Consider the following 7500-nt stretch of genomic DNA (forward strand, 5'->3'; position numbering starts at 1 on the left):
CGAACTGGAAAACAGATTGTGAGGTTTTGGTGGACCATTAAAATTGTCATGCCCCAAGGCAAGAAAGATGAACTCTGTGTCCTTATTTTTTCAGTTCAGCTATTCATTGTCGCAATAGAGGTATTAGGCTAGATCAAAACCAGATGACTCTCATAGTTTTAAAGCAAACGACGGTAAATTCATGAAGGAGGGGGGTGCATCATATACTTGCGCCTGAATGCCCATCTACGAGGAAAAACGAATTCCCTAAATTGCCACTAGATGGCAGTGGTGCTTCTTAAACATCATGGCCCACTCGTTCTGGGGTCATTGTCTTTGTTGCCTCCCCGGAATTATACACAATGTAAGGCAGCCACGGGCCCCATCTTTTTAAGAGAGCTATTGGGATTCCACGTATACACTACCATTGCAAATCAAGTTAGGTTTAGTTATATGCCATATTGTGACTGTAATAACATAAGAGAAACTCACTTTAAGGCTTAACAAGTGAATTGGGTAAGGGGTTGAACATTGCGTTTGCCATCAGTATCCTTGATCAGACAAAGAGGCAGGGAAAACAAGGTGCTCATTAAGTTTAAGCAGGTCCAGAGTTGGACTGACTGCATGGCACGTGGACACATAGAGATATGTCTAACCTGCAGAGCATCACAGAGCCATATCCTTCATGTTGGGACGCTCTGTGCTGAGTACTGATCTCATTCTCTCATGCTTACACCAGATCCTCAGAGCAGAAAGGTCCCGTCACCCTGAGCAGTTATCTATTGGCAGCACCTCTGCAGCAGGGTCTCTGTGAGACGTGTGTGGCGTGGGTCACCAGATGGGTCCACCTCTCTCCTGGACATCACAGAGCTTGTGTCTGTGCTACAAGAATACAACCAGAGAAGCATTGGGCTGCAGCATCAAGAAAGTCTTTCTACTAAGCAGTATTCACCACAATATGTTAGATATGTTCTCGACTACTGTGTGTCACATATTATTATTCTTTTATTTAAAGAATAAAAATGCAGTGGTGCCAAATGCAAATGCAATGCATCTGCCAATGCATCTGCCAAATGCATAATAATGTAAACATAAATAATATGTGTTTTATGGACACTATTTAACAAGTACCAAAGCTAACAGAAATCTATGTCTATCAGCAAATCAGTAACTGCATGCAGAGTTCGAGGCCAGTCTTTCGTGAATATCCAGACGTGCTATCTGATGGTGCTTAGCATGCCAGCTGGGTTTGGCGCACTGATATCTGAGTGCCAATGTGTGTGCCATTCTGGAGACTCAGTGCATGAGAAAGACTCGGGCTGTTGTCCATGACCTTCACCCAAGCCACACAGTGATCGCTGCTCACATATCCATTAAGAAGTGGATGCATGTGACCTTCAGAAAAATTATTTCATTCGTAAGAAGCTTACAGAGGTTAAGTGGCCACTCGAGATACAGCCATTTTGAACACAGGACCTGCATACATCAATTCCAAGAAGTCTGTTTTTGTAAGAATGTCAAACTAAATAGTCCTTGTACTCACCAGGCCTGTTAGAAATAAAGAATTCTATGTTGAGGAGACACAATATGTACTTTTAAAGGTCTCCTGATAACAAGAACATTTATGTAAGACAAATAGTGAAGAAAGGCAGATCTTGAAATGTTTCACAGTATTAATAGCTTGGCTCCCGATGTTGAGGTTTGGAGGAAAGGGTCATGAGTCAATTCAATTCAATTCAATAAGTCGGGTCACTCTTAGGAATAGAAACTCATAACTAACACTCCACTGAGTCAAACTCCACTAGCATGGGTGAAGGTTGAGTGAAATCGTCCAGACAACAGCGAACACAGAGATCAGATAGGCAGATGGTGTTACCTTTGAAATACATATAGATTTATTTTTTGACAGGTTGGATGGTGGATACTTGGCATGGAGATTGCAGTTACAGTTGTTCCTTTTTTTGTGTGCAAATGGCAAGAGCAGTAGACTAAATCAAAACCCCAGGCATGGCAACATCCCCGGTACACACTGAGTGTGCTGATGAAGAGCTGAGATGAGAGGAGGAGAGGAAACAGGAGGAGAAAGGTGAGGAGAAAACAGAGGCAAGGAGAGAGGAGGGAAAATGGGAGGAGAGGAGAGAATAGGAGAGGCAAGGAGAAGAGAGGAGAGGAGTCCCCTGCTCCACAGCATTCCCACTCCAGAGACAAAACAAACTTGGGTCAGGTGAGAGCTCATCCTGACCTAGTTAACTCGGAAGCTCGTATGACACTGATACATTTGTCCTGTCTTTATCCAAGGCCCCATCTCAGCATTCATTAACTAATTATTATCGAAAGTTGTTTTGTTGCTATGATGGTTTGAAGACTAAGACACACATTTACACATTACATTGTGTCAGAGGAATTAGAAACAAACAAACAAACAAACAGGAAACAATGAAGCAGAAATGAATGTAAATATAGTGCCCTTTTATGTCACTTCCATATCATTGACATTGCGTTATTCGAGTACAAAGAAGCTCTACATCTACTGTATTAGGTGGAGAATAGTAGCTGAACAATTAAACATGGTCCAAGGCGAGAGAGGGAAAGAGAAAGAAGGAGAGACAGGTGAAGTAGATGAAGCACACCTTCACCTTCACACCACCTCCTGAGTTCTCGGAGATCTTCAGGGGAATGGCGGCAGATATCTTGAAGAATTGTGCGGCCATTGTGCAGCTCTTGGGCGGGAGCTCAGGGAAAGCACCAGTCACCACAACTTCAGTATTCATGGAGACATGCAACGCTATGTTAAAATCTGAACTTTGACCCACTCTCCACTGAAAGGCCTAGTGACTTTACTGCTTTCAAGGTCAAAAGGTCACAGCATGATTAGCCGTGGTGACTTAAGAATAATCACTCAATCTCAAGGTCAACTGTTAGGTGAGCAAGTGATAGGATGTGCTCAGGAGTATGTTTGTGTATGTGTGTGTGTGTGTGTGTATGCCAGTCAAACATGCCACACATGCCTGTGGACCTCCACCGTTTCTTAGCCTATCACTTCCTGGAGCAGGGAGTGGGTGGGGCTAGGGGTGGTCTTTTGGGGAATGGGGAGGGGCTTTCAGTTGGAATTGAAACCACAGTCCCTCTTGGTAAATAAAAAAAACTAACCAAAAAAAAACACCCCACCACTATCTTTCCCAGCACCCCTTTATTGTCCCAGAGGGGTGAGGAATAGCAATTGAGATACGAGTCTTTGTTGGTCACCTAGTGTGGCGATTCTCATGCGAGCCGTGCATAGCCTGAGGAGAGAGCCATGGGACACAGGGGCTACATTACATGGATTACACACAGTCTGCTATTTGTTATCGTTAGGAACAGCAGGTAAAAGCAAGATGTTGCATACATGATCAACCAATCAGAAAAGAGATCCCTCATGCTTCAGACCAAGAGGGTAGGGCTATCATTGGACCGCTTTCACCTGTTTGCCCCCAAGCATCCAATGATGTGACTTTTGGGACACAAAAACTAGCATTCCATTGTTTAGGCTTCAATAAGAGAACACACTGTCCCGCCCCATAAATCCTCAGAGCCAATCATATTGCAGTCTCTACAGGGATCTTTGGCAGCCATGCTTCTAATTCATTACTAAGAAGCAGGAGTAATTCTGACGTGACTAGGCAAAATATGTAGGCACTATTCTGATTATACGATTATTACATTTACACAAAAAGCCTTTCCCAAGGGCATACATGAGAGCAGGTGTTCAGAGAGCGTCATCTGTATGTCGAGATGGGGAGAATATTCTCTTTAATAAATGCTTCCAGTCTAATTAGGTCAGCATGCTACTCAAGCTTCTTCCAGAGTGAATTATGCTTTTGTGTCAGATTCTGTGTGTGACACTTGAGTTAGTCAATGCCTAATAGACCCAGCTGGTTACATACACCGACTGCACAGCGATGTCTGTTCTTATTTTGTAGCAAAAAACTATTATTAAAAGCTTAGAGCTTTTAACTGTTGTGGATAGATGATGCAAAAAGGGTTTCTGCTTACACACACATTTATTTTACATGTCACACACTTTCTGAAAGCGGTCACTCAAACAGCAGAATCCCACAACAAATCTGCAAAACCACAAGCTCATTCTCAGCTTTTTGCCTGCGGTGTTTTGAATTTCGTGTTTTTTGTGTCATAAAACACGTTTTAGTGAAATATTACACCAATAGCTCACTTTCTTCAATGATGAGCCCTGGAACACCTGTGAGCCTTTGTAAGGCACGGCCCTTCCAAACACAAGACAGATGCACCAGTTCCATAGGAGGGCATTGGGTGTGATGTTGATGAGTTGCTGTGACAAGACCCAAATAGGAAGCTGGGTACGGTCACACGGTCTCTTTTTAAGTTTTATATACAAAGGGTCGATTTTTGTTTGCTATACTTTTATACTTACATAGCCTAGTATAAATATTGTGTATGATGTGTTTCTAGATTGAACATGTTGGAATACTGTTATTAATACTGTTGGTAATGCACTCTACTGTAAAGGTCTTTGCTACTGGTGCAATCATCTGCACTTTACATGGCCAAGCAGTTTTGTGTTGATAACATATATTCAGTTTACTGTACTGTTTTCAGCAAACTATTTTGTCAAAATTGCTCTATGAAGTGCACTTTTTCACTGTAACTGGAAAAAGGCTCGTTTCAGATTTATCACACTTGTGTGTAGTTTGTGATTGAAAACCTCTAACTATATGAATAGCTGACACAAAAGAGATTTTGAAAAGGGATTATTGAGTTTTGAATGCAGCGTTTCATGTTGCAGGAGATTTGTGGTGTTTTTGCATTTTGTGTGAGCAGCTTTGTGAAATGTGTGTAGAATGTTTTCAAAATTAGACCTAGTTTCAGCAAACATGTGTAAGCAGTTACAAACTGCTGAATGACTGAGAATGTCCAAAAAATGAGAATGACTTTGTTTGCTTGTGTTGGGTTATTTATTGAGAGTACTTTAGTCTGAGGTGTTGGAAACGGATCCTAGAGGAAGTAAAGGTTGCCCTGTCTAATTGCTCAAATTAGCATGTTCTGCTATTGCTCACCGTTAAGGTACAATAATGACTGGCATTACACCACCAGACCCAACAGGTTATTATTCTCTGCCAAAACCAAAACACAGAATCCCTCAATTAAAACTGCACTTCTACAGCCATTAGTAATGTTAAGGGCAAAGGGTATTCAAGTTTTTTCCCCCCCTTAAAAAAGCAAAAGTGATTACAGAACCGCATATATAGGCACCACACACTCCCATTCTCTTTTCTTCCCCTCTTCTGTACTTTTTATAATTTATGTTTACTATGTGTAGGAGCTGGTGAGGGTGTCAGAGACAGATGCGCGTGTGTCACACACACACACACACACACACAAACATTCACTCAAACTCACAACCACACTGCTCTGCTTGTAAGCTGCTAATATAATAACGCTAAAAACCTGTACAATATTCTTTTAAATACTGTATATACAGAAATAAACAAGCATACTTAAAAGTTGATTAGTTAAACTTGAGGATGCTTGTCCTACGCTGCTCTCCATCAATAAGAGAAACTCATTGGCTTTACTCCTTAATTCAGTCACAAGTAGAACAATACAACCCAGCAAGGCAGCAAGTGGATAGCGATGGCTTTCTCTTTCTCTTTAGATTCACTTTGCACATAGAGCTAATAGCAGCTGATCCTATTTCTCCACAATGGCTGATGCTGCGATATGAAATGTTTCACATTCAAGGATTTCTTCTCTTTCTTTTTTCCCCCTTCAATCAGTGTGACTGAATAAAGAGTGGTGTGAAGAAGGGATTAAGAGAAAATTTATAATAAAAATTAAATATGCAATAAAAAGAACAAGTCAAATGAATGGACAGAACTAGAGGTATGGTTTGCTTTCAGAAGAAGTCTGAAGACTGTCCAGAATAGTTGATGAACTGGGAGGTTCAAAAGATTTTTGTGAAAATATTTTGTTACTACGCTTACCATAGTTTGAAAGTCACGTGTGTTTGTGTGTTTTTTTTGTTTTTACGAGACAACAAAAGGAAGACTGCAATTCTAACAAACATGACTCATAAGACTAAAAGTGGAATTTTATAAAGAAGAAAAGAGGTTGCATTGTATATTACAAAGCCCTTGAACAATTGTAACTACTACACCAGTAAGTAGAGTGTGGCACAGCATAACATGCTGAGCTCCGATGCGTGGAGATAAACCGATACTCCGTTCTTGCATGTAGCATTATGGATGGGTTGCAGGTACATAGAATCATGGAGGTACATCAACTGCAGCACACTGACCACTAAGGTATAATGCTTAATTAAGATATAATTAAGGTATAATGCTTAATTAAGATATAATTAAGGTATAATACTTAATGGCATAAATACAATCTAACATTGGCTTTGTAATCTACAGAAACAAAAAATAACATATGAATGCTGTACAAGAGTGTGTGAGCGGACGGGACGCAGACTGCAGCTGCACAGGTGAGACAGAACGGACCAACACTGATGAAGCTGCACCTGTGTCATTAAACACGTGTTATAGCTGCGTGTGTGTGTGTGTGTGTGTGTGTGTGTGTGTGTGTGTGAGCCAGCACAGTGCAGGTCAACTCCTCCCGACTAGAACAGTGCCAGCGGGTGTCACTGGCTTCAGCTGCACTGGTGAGTGTGTGACTCGTCCAGATGAGGCCCATGAGAGAACCTCGCATAAACCTGGAGAGTGAGAGTGAGAGAGAGAGAGAGACTGACTATGCCAAACTCCACTAGGTATCACTGATCCGGAGCTTCGGCACGGCCTGCTAATGATTAAAAGACCTCCACATGGAAAATGGAGAGTATGTGGCTTTGGACATCTTATGATATCTGTCTGACGTTCCCCTCACCCAATGCTGACAGTCGCTGATGTTGCACTTGCTGACTGCACTCTGATTTCATTGGTCCATCTCCTGGTGCAACTGGGATTGGGTTACCATGGTGATACCAGTAAGGGCCTCAGCTTGAGGCTGACCTCACAGCATGGCTGTTCTGAGTGGGTGAGGGAGAGCCGTAGGGAGATAGAAAGATAGAGAGATAGAAAGAGAGAAAGATAGATAAATAGAGAGAGAGAAAGAGAGAATGATAGATAGATAGATAGAGCGAGATAGAGAGACACCGGTGGAGTGACAACACTAAAGCACATCCACTGACCTAAAACGCTTCGCAGCAGCTGGATGTGAGAGGAATCTAAACTGAGAGGCTTCTGTGTGGAAATGAACAGAGGAACAGAAAATACAAAATAACAGACAGAGGTAGAGAGAGAAGAAGAGAGACAAGGAAAGATGGCGTTAGGGAGACACAAAGACAGATAGAGCTTCTAGTCTTAGTGTGTCCTCAGTGGGACATCTGGATTGTATGAGGCTTCTCAGATCCAGTCCAGGAAAGATGACTTTCCCAATGAAATGAAAAAAAAAAAACGAGTGATAACAATGGGTTTGACATTCAGGCGACTGTCCCTCTGAGGGAGA

General features: G+C 41.9%; 1 protein-coding gene across 2 annotated transcripts in view; it reads right to left on the reverse strand.

Moving 5' to 3' along the window:
* Positions 1-6064: 6064 nt before the first annotated feature.
* LOC122130738 (heat shock 70 kDa protein 12A-like) overlaps positions 6065-7500 on the reverse strand; it is a 31584-nt gene continuing 30148 nt past the window's right edge. For both annotated transcript variants that reach the window (XM_042705483.1, XM_042705482.1), the window contains one exon: positions 6065-7500. This exon is cut by the window's right edge and continues 870 nt beyond it. The gene's annotated coding sequence lies outside the window, so the exon portion shown is untranslated.

This window comes from Clupea harengus, unplaced genomic scaffold (genome assembly GCF_900700415.2).
Source record: "Clupea harengus unplaced genomic scaffold, Ch_v2.0.2, whole genome shotgun sequence".
Classification (NCBI taxonomy): domain Eukaryota; kingdom Metazoa; phylum Chordata; class Actinopteri; order Clupeiformes; family Clupeidae; genus Clupea; species Clupea harengus.